Source organism: Bombina bombina, chromosome 8, assembly GCF_027579735.1.
Source record: "Bombina bombina isolate aBomBom1 chromosome 8, aBomBom1.pri, whole genome shotgun sequence".
Lineage (NCBI taxonomy): Eukaryota > Metazoa > Chordata > Amphibia > Anura > Bombinatoridae > Bombina > Bombina bombina.
Genome location: NC_069506.1, coordinates 257034972 through 257051624, shown reverse-complemented (window position 1 = coordinate 257051624; position 16653 = coordinate 257034972). Strand labels below are relative to the sequence as shown.

The following is a 16653-nucleotide window of genomic DNA, read 5'->3' as shown; positions in this document are numbered from 1 at the left end:
CCCCCTGCTTGGGCTTGGATCAGGACATCGGAGGAGCTCTTCTGGATCGATCGGTGAACCTGGTATGGTGAAGATAAGGTAGGAAGATCTTCAGGGGCTTAGTGTTAGGTTTATTTAAGGGGGGTTTGGGTTAGATTAGGGGTATGTGGGTGGTGGGTTGTAATGTTGGGGGGGTATTGTATGTTTTTTTTACAGGCAAAAGAGCTGAATTTCTTGGGGCATGCCCCGCAAAGGGCCCTGTTCAGGGCTGGTAAGGTAAAAGAGCTTTGAACTTTTGTAATTTAGAATAGGGTAGGGCATTTTTTTATTTTGGGGGGCTTTGTTATTTTATTAGGGGGCTTAGAGTATGTGTAATTAGTTTAAAATTGTTGTAATATTTTTCTAATGTTTGTAAAAAAAAAATATTTTTTGTAACTTAGTTCTTTTTTATTTTTTGTACTTTAGTTAGTTTATTTAATTGGTATAGTATCTCACTAGGAGATACGAAGGCGCGCTGCTATAAATAATACAAAACATGCAAAATGCAAATAATGATAGGAACCCCAAAAAAACAATAAAAGGTCCCACAGATAGTTACTCCGTTCTTGCCGAGTATGTCTTACTCGGTTATCGACTCTAAGATGAAATAATGACAGTCCTATATCGGTCTGGTGGTCTTGTTCGTCCAAAAGTTCCTGTGTAGGCAGCTCCTCTTGTTCCCAGAGAGCAGGGATATCACTGTTTTAGAAAGAGAAATGGAGAGGGCGCCACATAGCGTGATATTGTTTCACAAAGGATGATACAACAAGCAAAATGGTAATGCGCTTACCGGAGACTGTGGTACTGTGCTGTGACCAGTACTGAATCGCCTGCTAGCACTTAAATCAGTGGCTAGTACACTGTCAGATATGATTCCTCCTGGGGCTTTCTCCTGGGGCCAAGGAATTGTGCTGTAGGCGTTTTTGTGTTCAGCAACTATGGTGTGTTGCTCAATTGGATTTAAACCATAAAATAGAGTGTACAACTTCCAAAGTTTAAAAGAATTTCAAATCAGCTTTATTATAACGCGTTTCTCAACTGCCAAGGGTTAATTTGTTATCTTGGAATTGTGGTTATTTTTTATTTTTTCTTTTGTCTTTCTTTTCTTTCTAACATACTATGTTGATAGATCTAAGATCTTCTTCTAGCTGAAGCTCACAGCTGATTCAATTTTAAATAATTATGACCTTTCAATGCTGTTTTCACACTAATTGTAACACCTGTGAAGCCCTTTGTTTGGCTTCTCAGTTGAGTCTTGAAATGTTTTTCATTGGTTTGAAATTTATGTGACAACTTCCTTTTTATCTATACAAATGTGTATAAAATTTCAAGTTTTGTAATACATTTTATTCGCTTTGATATCTGAAGAAACGACCCTTGGCGGTTGAGAAACGCGTTATAATAAAGCTGATTTGAAATTCTTTTAAACTTTGGAAGTTGTACACTCTATTTTATGGTTTAAATCCAATTGAGCAACACACCATAGTTGCTGAACACAAAAACGCCTACAGCACAATTCCTTGGCCCCAGGAGAAAGCCCCAGGAGGAATCATATCTGACAGTATACTAGCCACTGATTTAAGTGCTAGCAGGCGATTCAGTACTGGTCACAGCACAGTACCACAGTCTCCGGTAAGCGCATTACCATTTTGCTTGTTGTATCATCCTTTGTGAAACAATATCACGCTATGTGGCGCCCTCTCCATTTCTCTTTCTAAAATAGTTTATTTAATTGTATTTATTTGTAGGAATTGTATTTAATTTATTTATTGATAGTGTAGTGTTAGGTTTAATTGTAACTTAGGTTAGGATTTATTTTACAGGTAAATTTGTAATTATTTTAACTATTTTAGCTATTAAATAGTTCTTAACTATTTAATAGCTATTGTACCTGGTTAAAATAAATACAAAGTTACCTGTAAAATAAATATTAATCCTAAAATAGCTATAATATAATTATAATTTATATTGTAGCTATATTAGGATTTATTTTACAGGTAAGTATTTAGCTCTAAATAGGAATAATTTATTTAATAAGAGTTAATTTATTTTGTTAGATTAAAATTATATTTAACTTAGGGGGGTGTTAGTGTTAGGGTTAGACTTAGCTTTAGGGGTTAATACATTTATTAGAATAGCGGTGAGCTCCAGTCGGCAGATTAGGGGTTAATGTTTGAAGTTAGGTGTCGGCGATGTTAGGGAGGGCAGATTAGGGGTTAATACTATTTATTATATGGTTAGTGAGGCGGATTAGGGGTTAATAACTTTATTATAATAGCGGTGCGGTCCGGTCGGCAGATTAGGGGTTAATAAGTGTAGGCAGGTGGAGGCGACGTTGTGGGGGGCAGATTAGGGGTTAATAAATATAATAAAGGGGTCGGCGATGTTAGGGCAGCAGATTAGGGGTACATAGGGATAATGTAAGTAGCGGCGGTGTACGGAGCGGCAGATTAGGGGTTAATAATAATATGCAGGGGTCAGCGATTGCGGGGGCGGCAGATTAGGGGTTAATAAGTGTAAGGTTAGGGGTCTTTAGACTCGGGGTACATGTTAGAGTGTTAGGTGCAGACGTAGGAAGTGTTTCCCCATAGGAAACAATGGGGCTGCGTTAGGAGCTGAACGCTGCTTTTTTGCAGGTGTTAGGTTTTTTTTCAGCTCAAACAGCCCCATTGTTTCCTATGGGGGAATCGTGCACGAGCACGTTTTTGAAGCTGGCCGCTTCCGTAAGCAACTCTGGTATCGAGAGTTGCAGTGGCGTTAAATATGCCTGTACGCTCCCTTTTTGGAGCCTAACGCAGCCATTCTGTGGACTCTCAATACCAGAGTTATTTTAAAGGTGCGGCCAGAAAAAAGCCAGCGTTAGCTATGCGGGTCGTTACCGACAAAACTCTAAATCTAGCCGTTAGAGAATATATTAACAGTAGTGAGAGAACTTCAGGTACAACCTGGCAAATTCCTTTTCCAGCCCAAGGAACTCCCCTGTCGGGTCCACTTTATGATATTGTGAGGTTGATTTTACAAAAAAAAAAACAACAAGCATTTCAAAGCTCAATGCAATTTGTTCTTACATTAGTGTTAAGGAAAAATATTCCTGCACTAGATGTAGAGACTGCTTCTGAATAAAAGGCTTTAAAGCCTCAGTGGCACAAGTTCGGTCACCACTTAATAGATTTTGAAATTTGTCAATTTACAGCCTTTACGTTGTCCCTGTGGATTAACAAAAAGTCTATAACTATGTCTGCATTATTTTTTCCATTCAAAATAGATGTAAACAGTTAACCATATCTAAGTTTTATACATTCCTCCTATTTGTTTGCTTTATCAGACGAAAATGGAGGGAGACAGATGTCTTGGGAGTCATAAATTGTGTAACTACTTTAGGCAGGAATTCAGGGACCTACCAAATAATTACTTAGTTTCAGCAGAACACTAGTTAAGGCACCATTGCCTCCAGCAATTTCCATTTCCCCAATTGTGCATTACTGTATATTACTTGTGTATTGTGTCTGTGCTGGCTGCTTGAATATAAGCTAGATGCCGAACTTAAGTAATGAACAGGAGCAGAAAGTCAGAGGACAATGGAAAGATACAGGGGCTACAACTCATTCAAAGATTTAAAGAACAGGAACACAGATTTCTAATTGATGTAAAGGTAAGAATGCCCTTTTTAATTTAAAGTTACTCTAAGTTTCAATATGTAACTACACAATAGGATATGAAACCCATAATATTTATTTTTGTGATTCAGACAGAGCATACAATTTTTAAAACGTTTCCAATTTACTTATATTAACAAATTTGTTTAATTCCCATTTTATTCTTTGTTGTGGAGATACTAAGGTATGTTTCAGAATCACTAGATGGCAGGAAATAGTGCTGCAATCTATTGCTCTTACATTATTGCAAAACTGCCATATAGTGCCATATACTCCTGGGCTTTTTTTAAACAAAAGATACAAAGAGAATGAAGAAAATGTTATAATAAGTAACTTAGAAAACAGTTTAAAATGACATGCTTTATCTAAATCATGAAAGAAAAAAATTGTGGTTTCATGTCCCTTTAAAGGGAAATTAAACCCACATTTTTTCTTTCATATTCAAATAGAGAATACCATTTTAAATAACTTTCTAATTTACTTCTATTATCTATTTTGCTATATTCTCTTGATATTCTTTCCTGAAGCGCATATCTAGATAGGCTCAGTAGCTTCTGATTGGTGGCTGCACATAGATGCCTCGTGATTGGCTAACCCATGTGCATTGCTATTTCTTTAACAAAGGATCTAAAGAATAAAGCAAATTAGATAATAGAAGTAAATTGGAATGTTGTTTGAAATTGTATTATCTGTCTGAATCATGAAAGAAAATGTTTGGTTTTAATGTCTCTTTAAGTAAAAATCAATTGTTTCAGATAGATACATAGTCACTTAACAAACATGATGCTATATCTTTTGGACCATACAAATATATGAACATTTTAGAAAGATGCCAATTAATTTGCCTGCCTGTGAAATAGTTGTATCCTTGACTCTTATAGCCAAACAGAATATTAATAATACTAGGAAGAAACAGAAACATAATAGCAGGAAAACAAAATCCCCTTTGTGTTCACAAGTTAATAACAAAAGCATAGAGTAAAAAAAAAACAATAAATATTGTTGTGTTTCATTAAAGGAGGTTAAATAAAGGTGGCTCCAAACACTTAAGCCAAAGGAATTATAAAGCACAGGGCTGCAGCTTTCTTTGCACTATTGAAAATATAGACGTATATTGAAGCTTTGTGTTTGCTGATCAGTACAATTAACTTTAGTAGAGACACGCAATACACAATACACAGAATCCTGAAGGATACTCATGTTGCTCCTAATATATTGTCTAACGTGATGAATTGCGGCATCATAAATTGCAGTTTCCAGTACAGAAAAAAAACAGTTCTATACAATAGAGAGTGTTTCCAATTTAAGACCAAGGAGAACTCTCATTGATTGTATTAAGACAAAATGTTAGAAACAAATATATAACAGACACTCATAAATAAGACAAGAAAAAATATTTATATCCTATGTCATTTATAAAAAATCTAAAAAAAACATTGCAGTACTACAGCACACCCAGTAATGATTATATGATTTACAGATGTGCCAACAACCATACATTTTTAAATACAAACATGACCCTATGGTGAGTGAGACAAAATGAAGGAAAAGAGAATGTGAACGTTTGGACAGTGAAAGACAGAAAGTGAGTGAAAATGGGCAAATAGGGAGGATGGAGAAAGAAAAGTGTCTGAGTGCTACTCTAAGGGGATAACGCGCTAGAAAAAAATAGGATTGGGTATGAGAATGAGTTAGTATGACTAGTATCGCATCTCCCGTAATTATCGGGTTTCTATGTGGTCTCTGTATAAGAGATTGTTATGAATATTGCATTTTCATATTTCATTAGTGTATATAAATTAAACATGTTTTAACATGTATCCTCTTTCAGGATATTGTATCCAAATGTATTTGTTATAACATGTATGCTTAGTGTATAGGGATGGGCGAATGTGCTCAAAGTACAATTCACTTGGTAGAATCGAATGTTGATAAGAATTAAAATCCATTAAAATTCAGTAATTGAATGTTATTTCCGGTTTTCAAATGTTTATTTCGTTTTTAAATGTTTATAATTAGATCGAATAACCACATTCGAAATTTTGAATGTAACATTCGATTTAACAAATACTATTCAGAAGTTCAATAGTTCATGTGGTAGGGAATTTAGTAAATTGATATATAATAGATACAAATATCTATTCTTCTAGTATCAAATTTGCTTTGTTTTAGTGGTATTCTTTGTTGAAAAGTAAAACTAGGTAGGCTGATCTGAGTAAGGAAGGTGCACAAGTCTTTAGCAGTATATGGCATCTGTGTTTGCAGCTATGATTAATATTGCTATAAACATTGTTGCAAACAGTGCCGCTAGATGGCTAAAGACACGTCCATGCTCCTGAGCTCACCTAGGATATATCCTACACTAGTGGGAGCTCGCTGCTGATTGGTGCCTACACACATGTGTCTTTTGTAATTGGCTAACTAGATGTGTTCAGCTAGCTGACAGTAGTGAAATGCTGTTCCTTCAGCAAAGGATATCAGATAAATTAAGCAAATTTGATAATAGAACTAAATTGAAAAGTTATTTAAAAGTGTATGATCTATCTGAATCATGAAAAACTGTTGGGGTTCTCTGTCCCTTTAAGTTTAATTTGGCTTTGCTATCAAATTTTTAGCTCTTAGCATTTATAATCATCTCACATTATAAGGGATAAAATAACCCCTTTAGTTACATTCTCTATTTCATTAATGCAAAGCAAAGACTGTTCCAGCACTGCACTCAATTGCTGAAGAATGGCTGAAATGCATACTGGGAAACAGCTACATTCCCCTATTTGCTCTTATTTTTGTCCTAGACACAGGGGAGTTTAATATTATTTCTGTGGATCTAATATGAGGGTTAATAGGACTTTGATAGTTCGGGACTATATATGCAACAATGTGTGTTTATCCTTGCAATAGACATTTGTAACTGGACTAAGTAAATGTATTGGTTTTATAAGCATAAATCTAGTAACTTTTGAAACTTTAGTCTTTAAAAATGTACTGCATTCCTATTATTTGGGGGGGGGGTTTCTCCAAAGGCAGTATCTCCTCCTATCATATATCTATATCATGAGTCCTGGTAGCTGCTGTGGGTAAGTTTGTGGGTAGCATTATATCTAGATATGTAAGCTTAGTTTAGTGGGGGTATATGCAGTCCTAAATATAGACCTGTATTCTAAAATGTGCAGCTATTAAAATGAGCCAAGTGTTTACACTCAGTGCAATGTTAAATATCAAATTGCCCTTTTTCACCAGTTCCCTATATATTAGGCAAAAATGCTGCATATAAAACTATACTATGTTACACTTTTGTATTGATTATATATTGATTATATTATTTATTTTCAATAAAGCCTATTTTTACATTTATTTTTGTGTAAATACATTTTCCTGTTAGGCGTACTGTAGGGAAGGAAACGTTTTTTGCTTAAAAATAGATTTTTTTTTTCCACACATTTCAGAGACCTTGTTCATCTTTTACTGAAGTTTCTTAAAGGGACATGAAACATAAAATTTTTCTCTCATGATTCAGATAGAGAATACCATTTTTTTTTTTTATATATTTTATTTTGTACCAACAATGCAACAAATTCAACAATAGAACGATCAAAACAATACTGTATAACAAATGCAGACGAAAATCAACAAAGGTAAAAATACAGGAAACCAGCATTGCGATGTTTGTGTCCATTCAACCTTATTTATACATAAGTACTTCATAGGAATGGGTCTATCCACAATACACCTTTTATCAATCATATTCACCTCATCTTTGTGAAACATTGTTGGAGTTTTTAACTTTACAATAAAGAAAATAAAAAACAAAAAAAAAACAAAAAGAAAATAATTTCGCGCATATTTTCTCTTCCTCCCCCCTCCGCACCGAACCCCCTCTACCAGATACCCAGTTGAACTATTTCAGAGCTTTGGAATGGAGTTATCATGTACTCTATTTCCGCCAAGGAGAAACTTTTAATGAATTTTGACCATTTACTAAAAAAAACTACAATTTCTCGCTCTGAGTTCAGATCTGTGGCGAGTTGTTCTATCCGATATTGTTTTTTAAGGTAGTTCTTTACTTCGTTCGTTGTGGGTATAAATCTGGTTTTCCATTTTTTGAATATTAAATTTCTTGCAGCCAAAATAACTAAGTTCACTATTTTGGCGTCTCTGAAATCTTCCTTATTTCTTGACAAGAGGATTATAATTAGAGGAGTAAATTTAAATGGTTCAGTTTTCCCCCTTTTTAATAACCAGTACTCTAGTCTATGCCAAAATTGTTTAATTTTTGGACATGACCACACCATATGCATTAAGTCTGCGGTCAATAGACTACATTTTGGACATTTATTGAAGTTATTATTATTCCATCTGTGTGCCTTATCTGGTGTGTAGTATGTCTGGTATAGGAGCTTTATGTGGGACTCTCTCCAAGTTTCAGCAATAGTGGTGTCACGAAGGCGCGTGAGGGATCTCATAATATGCAATTCCTTATCTATATTCATAGACAGTTGGTCTGACCATTTTTGGGCTAGTTTCTCTACATTACTGCTGCCTTCCTTAGAGTTAAGATATCTATACCATGGAGAAATCGAGCACTGACCTGCCTTAATCAAGGTTGGCCATGCTTCTAATTTCCCCCAGGTCCATTTCCAGCTAAATTGGGCTTGCAGTTGACTAGTATAATGCCTGGCTTGCAAGTATGCAAAAAAGTCTTGGTTGTCAAGATTGAATTCCATTTTCAGTTCTTGGAAAGTTTTAATAATCCCTGACTCTGAATGATACAGCTGTGAGGCTAATTTACACCCTTGTTCCTGCCATCTCTTCAGGTGTGGAGCTTGAGAGCCCTCTTGGAATTCTGGGTTACCTATAAAGATTTGGTATCTAGGAATGTTTGTATTTATTCCCACTAATGCTCCGATCTTTTTCCATGCCTGTATTATTACGTATAGTGTTTTAAGAGTCTTCACCTGTTTAGGAATTAAGTGAGCAGGTGTATGTAGTAGAGATACTGGCTTCAGAGGATAGATTATGCTATTCTCTAACCCATTGTCCGTAAAATAATCGGCTTCTGCTATCCAGTCTGCCGCAATTTGGCCTAAGAGGACTAAGTTATAGAGATATTAGTTTGGGAGAGCTAGCCCAGCGAATTGCTTTGCCAAGTATAATCTCTGCAGAGAGATTCTGGGTTTCCTTGACTGCCATATAAATTTACGAAGCGCCTTATTCAATTTCTTAATATCTTGTGCTTTTATAAACAACGGGAGATTTTGGGGAATATATTATATCTTTGGAAGAATTACCATTTTATATAGAGCAGTACGCCTGGAAAGAGAGAGAGGCAAATTCTGCCAATCTCTCATTAATGTAATAGCGTTTGCAATCGTTGGGGTAATGTTTAGGGAGTACCACTCTTGAGGGTTGGCTGAGACTCTAATCCCTAGGTATCTAAATGAATCTATAACTGTCTTAAATGGATTATTTAATTGTGAGGTATCGGTCTTTCTTAGCCAGAGTAATTCTGTTTTTTGTTTATTCATTCTATATCCTGCAAAATATCCGAATTGATCAATTATATTAAGCACTTTTGGAATATTCTTAGAGGTATTAGAGACATATACTAGCAGATCATCCGCGTATAGAGCCACTTTCAACTCTTTATTGTGTATTTTGATGCCTTCGATGTGTTTTCTAATTTTTATGGCTAAGGGTTCAATCGCCAGATCGAACAAGAGCGGCGAGAGAAGACATCCCTGCCTCGTGCCCTGCCCTAATCGAATGCTCTTGGACTCTTGCCCATGCATAATTAATTTTGATGATGCCTGGGTACATAGGTTATTTACTAAATTCAAGAATTTATCTTGGAAGCCATATTGTTTCAGTGTGTTTAAAATGTGATCATGGCTAACTCGATCGAACGCCTTCTCGGCATCGATTGCTATTACCGCTGCGTCCGAGAGATTCTGGCCAGGCTTGCTTTCACTATTTTTAAAATAATCGATGGATAAGAGAAGTTGTCTGATTTTAGATGAGGAACTCCTTTTTAAAAGAAATCCTACTTGATAGCCAGAATTGAAGCGAATATCTTATAGTCTGTGTTCAACAATGCGATAAGTCTATAAGATTCTCTGTATTGTGGGTCTTTCCCTGCTTTAGGTATGAGGATGGTGTGTGATGCTAGGAAACTGGAGGGTATTTGATTATTTTGTTGAAACAAATAGTTAAAAAGGATAGTTAATTGAGGAACTATTTCTTTGTCCAGACTTTTGTAAAATTTGTTTGGTAAAGCGTCAGGACCTGGCGCTTTCTCTCCTTTCAATGCTTGAATTGCCTGCGTTACTTCTAGTTCTGTTATTGGGGCGTTCAGTTTCAAATTAAATGGGGGGGATATTTTTGTAATATCAATATCTTCCCAAAAACTTTCCCTTATATTTGTGTTTACTGGATTGGCCGCATAAATTAAGCTATAATATTGGAAAAAAGATTCAGTTATTTCCTCTGGTGAGGTAAGTAGTTTGCCATTAATTTGTATTGCTTCGACAGTTTTCGAGGCTCTCGAGTTTTTTACTAATTTAGCCAACAGTTTACCTGATTTATTGCCAAATTTGTAAAGATTTGATTGGTATCTTAAGTTCGCTTGTGTAGAATTAAGAATCAAAAAAGTATCTCTATCCTCTTTGGCTTTGATATATCTCTTCCAGTTCTCATCTGAAGAGAGGTTCAAATACCTATTGTAAGCATTAGTTACCGTGGCGATTACTTGTGTCTCTCTCAAGTGGGTTTCCCTTTTGATGTTCGCTGTGTATGCAATTATGTCCCCCCTCAGTACCGCTTTTGCTGCTTCCCACAAAGTGACTGGGCTAGAAACCGAATTTTTGTTGTTTTGAAGATAGTCTTCCCATTTTTCCTTAAGCCAGTTTCTAAACTTTACATTCTTATTCAGATATTTAGGGAAGAAAAAACTTTTTGTTCTGACAACAGTTTTTGGATCTGGGAAATTCAAAGTGATTGGTGCATGATCAGAAATCAGAATTTCTGCGATTTGTGCTTTAACCCCCCTTTGATATAGACTATCGTTGATTAACATAAGGTCAATCCTCGATAGAGATTTAGTTGTTTTGGAGTAGCATGTATAATTTCTACTGTCGGGGTTTTGTACCCTCCAGATGTCTCTGACTGCTAGATTCCGCGTGATTGATTTAAATATTTTGCTTTCTAGCTTGTCTTTCTTATTAGAGAATACCATTTTAAACAACTTTCTAATTGACTTCTATTATCTAATCTGTTTCCTTCTCTTGGTATCATTTGTTGAAGGAGCAGCATCGCACTAATGGTTTCTTACTGAAGACATGGGTGAGTCAATCACAATCGATATATACATGCAGCCACCAATCAAAAGCTAGAACCTAGGTTCTCTGCTGCTCCTGAACTTGCCTAGATAAACCTTTCAGCAAACGATAACAAGATAAGGAAACAAATTAAATAGTAGAAGTAAATTGGGAAGTTGTTTTAAATTGTATTCTCTATCTGAATCATGAAAGAGACATTTTGGGTTTTATGTCCCTTTAAGTTCTCAACTTTTTCTTATTAAATGGACAGTAAAGTCATGGTTTAGACACAGCACGTAGTTTTAAATCATTTTCCAATTTATTTTTCTCTTCACATGTTGCTTTCTTCCCTTGATATCCTTTGAAGAGTAAAGCTAGATAGGCTCAAAGAAGCTTGTGAATATACATGTGTCTTTAGCAGTCTGTGGCAGCAGTGTGTGCAACTATGTATAACATTGCTACAAGCAAAGAGTGCAAAAGACACATGCACACTCCTGAGCTCCTATGAACCTACCTAGCTTTACTCTTCAAGAAGGTTACCAAATGAACAAAGCAAATTTTGTAAGAACAGTAAATTGTAAAATTGTTTAGATATAAGATAGAATATAAAATGTTAACCAACTTTCCATTTTACTCCTGTTATCAAATTTGCTTCATTCCCTTATTTGAAGAGTAAATCCTTGTAGTCTCATAGGAGTTCAGGAGCGTGCACATGTGTTTAGTACTCTGTGGCAGCAGTTTGCAACAATATATAAAACTGTTACCAACAATGTTGCAAATCACTGCTGCTATAGAGTACTGCAAAAGAGTCCTGCTTCCTAACCTCTCTGCAAACTCAGATGTGGGGTATTAAAATCCTCCCGGACTGATCAGATTAGGATGATTGACAACCCCTACATGGGGTAGAATTGTACAGGAGAGCTCTGGTGCATTATTACATTTCTTCAAGAGGTGATGCTTTGCCAATGGTGATATTGGGTGGACAAGTTCCCTCTCTGGGAACTTGCATTCCCATATATACCTGTTTAAAGCTGTATATTGAGAAAATTTGTATTAATTTATTTCCAATGTTCAGATTTTATTTTGAAATATGACTTGTTTTTCACTTTTTTTTTCTCTGATTTTCAGCATAAGGATTAAAGAATGTCAATTTTATGTGACCTCCTGTGACATATCCTCCTTACTCACTCATATTCACAAAGACTTAGAAATGATGCTGAATATACAATAAGGCATATTGGCCCTCAGCCAAGCCCAAAGGTTGCAGTCCTGACAATATGCATAGCCCCCAAGCACACAGTTTCTCTTGTCACCTATATCATTATTTTCTGCTTTAAATCTACATGTTGCTGTTTTATAAAATATTGACATTTTAATTAAGGGTTATAGCTGAGTACAGCAATAAAAGTTGAATGTTTGCAGTTTTTGGCTGATAAATCATGATTTAAAAAGATCAGAGAGAATCTTGTAATTACACAGAAGGAAACTTTACTGGTTACAAGTAAAAAAAAAATAGCTACTTCAATAAATACAATTTTTGGTACATAGACAATTAATGATCTGTTTCAGGCTGAATTAAGCTTACATTTTTAGTTTGCTTACCGAGTGTTATATACAAGGACATTTGCCACTAATACTGTGTATTTTCTACTATGTGTTTAACTTATTTGCCTATGTGTTTAACCCTTTTAGTTTTCTTGGGCATGTTTTTGCTATGGTTTGTCCCTTTAACCTAACAGTTGATATTTATAAATGCCTGAAAAATAATTATTTGTAGTATTGAAAAACATGCAACCAAATGTTGAGCTGTTCATCTAAACCCTAGCTGTTTTAATTCTCTTCCATTAGTATTCAACGGTATTTGTTCAAGGAGGGAATACATTAAATGTGTATGCAACAAAATATTTATCAGGATTTACTCCTCCAGCTGCAAAGTAATGATAGTGTGCCAACCAGCAGGGATTACAAACTTTATTTTAACAAACAAATCAATACAGAAGAGTCCAGACTTGATTGTGAGTCTACAGAGAATGAAGTTCAGGGGGTCCATCCGATAAAAATCGTCGCCCGCAAAAGCCGGCGACGCCAATATTTGCGCGGGTTTGGTATCCTATATACGGCGTAACCTAGAAGTTACGCGCGTATATTTCTGCCGTCGCCCATAGTTTTTTGGGCTATAGGCAGGTATACTAAACCCGCGCAGTTTGGTATCCAATATGCAGCGTAAGGACTTACGTGGCGAAAATGGAGAAAACTTACTCCATTTTCACTTCGCCACAAAAAGCAGCCGTAAGAAGCCTTACGCTGACTATTGGAGCCCCGTAACTCCCTAAACTGGCAGCTAAAATAAACCTAACACCTAACGCATGCGCAATGTCTATCTCCCTGTCAACCGCGATCTGCTAAAATAAACCTAACACCTAACGCATGCGCAATGTCTATCTACCTGTCAACCGCGACCCCCCCCGAAATCCCTAATAAAGTTATTAACCCCTAAACCGCCGCTCCCGGACCCCGCCGCCATCTACATAAACTAACCCCCTACTGTGAGCCCCTAAAACCGCCGCCATCTACCTTATCTATCCCCTAATTAGAACCCCTTACACCGCTGTCATCTAATTTATCTATCCCCTAATCTGACCCCTTACACCGCCGCCACCTATATAAAAATTATTAACCCCTAATCTAATCCCCCTATACCGCCGCCAGCTATATTAATATTATTAACCCCTAATGTAAGCCCCTTACACCGCCGCCATCTCTATTAAAATGATTAACCCCTTATTTAATCTACCTACCCCGCCGCCAGCTATATTATCTATATTAACCCTAAGTATATTATAGTTAATATAGGTATTACATTATATATATTAACTATATTAACCCTAATTATATTAGGGTTAATATAGTTAATATAGTTACTATAGTATTTATATTAACTATATTAACTATATCTAACCCTAACACCCCTAACTAAATTTATATTAAATTAATCTAATTCATTTATAAACTAAAATATTCCTATTTAAATCTAAATACTTACCTATAAAATAAACCCTAAGATAGCTACAATATAATTAATAATTACATTGTAGCTATGTTAGGGTTACTATTTATTTTACAGGTAAATTGTTAATTATTTTAACTAGGTATAATAGCTATTAAATAGTTATTAACTATTTAATATCTACCTAGTTAAAATAATTACCCAATTACCTGTAAAATAAATCCTAACCTAAGTTACAAATACACCTACACTAGCAATAAATTAAATAAACTACAAACATCTATCTAAAAATACAATTAAATTAACTAAACTAAATTACAAAAAAAAAAAACACTAAATTACAAAAAATAAAAAAAGATTACAAGATTTTTAAGCTAATTACACCTATTCTAAGCCCCTAATAAAATAATAAACCCCCAAAATAAAAAAAATTCCCTACCCTATTCTAAATTAAACAAATTTCAAAGCTCTTTACCTTACCAGCCCTTAAAAGGGCCTTTTGTGGGGCATGCCCCAAAGAATTCAGCTCTTTTGCATACAAATACAATACCCCCCCCCCCCATTACAACCCACCACCCACATACCCCTATTCTAAAACCACCCAAACCCCCCTTAAAAAAGCCTAACACTACCCCCCTGAAGATCTCCCTACCTTGTCTTCACCACACCGGGCCGAACTCCTGATCCGATCCGGGCGATGTCTTCCTCCAAGCGGCAAAGAAGAATTCTTCCTCCGGCGATGTCTTCCTCCAAGCGGCAAAGAAGAATTCTTCCTCCGGCGACGTCTTCCTCCAAGCGGCAGCAAAGTCTTCATTCTTCCGGCGGCATCTTCAATCTTCTTTCTTCGCTCCGCCACTGCGGAGCATCCATCCCGGCCCACTACTGAACTTGGAATGAGGTACCTTTAAATGACGTCATCCAAGATGGCGTCCGCCGAATTCCGATTGGCTGATAGGATTTTATCAGCCAATCGGAATTAAGTTAAAAAAATCTGATTGGCTGATTGAATCAGCCAATCAGATTCAAGTTCAATCCGATTGGCTGATCCAATCAGCCAATCAGATTGAGCTTGCATTCTATTCGCTGTTCCTGTAAAATAAATATTAACCCTAACATAGCTACAATGTAATTATTAATTATATTGTAGCTATCTTAGGGTTTATTTTATAGGTAAGTATTTAGATTTAAATAGGAATATTTTAGTTTATAAATGAATTAGATTAATTTAATATAAATTTAGTTAGGGGTGTTAGGGTTAGATAGAGTTAATATAGTTAATATAAATACTATAGTAACTATATTAACTATATTAACCCTAATATAATTAGGGTTAATATAGTTAATATATATAATGTAATACCTATATTAACTATAATATACTTAGGGTTAACATAGATAATATAGCTGGCGGCGGGGTAGGTAGATTAAATTAGGGGTTAATCATTTTAATAGAGATGGCGGCGGTGTAAGGGGCTTACATTGGGGGTTAATAATTTTAATATAGCTGGCGGCGGTGTTAGGGGCTCACTTTAGGGGGTTATAGATATAATATAGCTGGCGGCGGGGTACGGGAGCGGCGGTTTAGGGGTTAATAACTTTATTAGGTTGCGGCGGGGTACGGGAGCGGCGGTTTAGGGGTTAATAGCTTTTTTATTGTTAGGATAGTGAGGGGGGATAGCGGATAGAGGGTTAGACAGTGCGGGCTATGTTAGGGAGGCGTGTTAGACAGTGCGGGCTATGTTAGGGAGGCGTGTTAGACAGTGCGGGTGTTTTAGACTTTAGTCAGGTTTTATAGGCGCCGGCAGTTTCTAACGTGCCGCAAGTCACTGGCGACGCCAGAAATTTGTACTTGCGCAGATTTCTGGACATCGCTGGTTTGTCAGACTTACGGCACGTTAGCATCTGACGGCGACTTATATGGGATAGCTCGAGTTGCGAGCTGAAACTGCGGGCAACGCCGGTTCCCTCGCTTGCGCCGCAAACTGCGATCTATATCGGATCGCGCCCCAGATGAGACCACATAGATCAAATGAGCAGTGTATACAGGGAAGTTGTTGGGATGCTAACAAAGGTTCCCACACTACATAGCAAGGCTGGAGGGTGCTACTGACGGGGTTTGTTATTTTATGACATTTCTGCTTTTCTTCTTTAAAGGCCAAATTAAATTTTCATGATTCAGATAGGGCATGTAATTTTAAACAACATTCTAATTTACTTTTATCATCAAATTTGCTTTGTTTTTTGTTATTCTTAGTTGAAAGCTAAACCTAGGTAGGCTCATATGTTAATTTCTAAGTCCTTGAAGGACGCCTCTCATCTAAATTCATTTGACAGTTTTTCACAGCTAGGGGGCGTTAGTTCATGTGTTTCATATAGATAACACTGTGCTCATGCACGTGAAGTTATTTAAGAGTCAGCTCTAATTGCCTAAAGTGCAAGTCTGTCAAAAGATCTGAGATAAGGAGGCAGTCAGCAGAAGCTTAGATACAAGGTTATTAGAGGGGTAAAAGGTGTATTTCTATAACAGTGTTGGTTATGCAAAACTGGGCAATGGTATATAAAGGGATTAGCTTTCTTTTTAAACAATAACATTTTTGGTGTTTACTATCCCTTTAAAGAAGCAACATGGAAATCAAAATAAACTTTTATAATTTAAACA

The 16653-nt window shown here is 36.2% G+C and overlaps 1 protein-coding gene across 1 annotated transcript in view; it reads left to right on the top strand.

Moving 5' to 3' along the window:
* The first annotated feature begins 3655 nt into the window (after positions 1-3655).
* Positions 3656-16653, top strand: part of LOC128638167 (G protein-activated inward rectifier potassium channel 4-like) — a 48991-nt gene continuing 35993 nt past the window's right edge. Inside the window, exon 1 of the mRNA XM_053690030.1 lies at positions 3656-3670. The gene's annotated coding sequence lies outside the window, so the exon portion shown is untranslated. The remainder of the gene's footprint in view (positions 3671-16653) is intronic.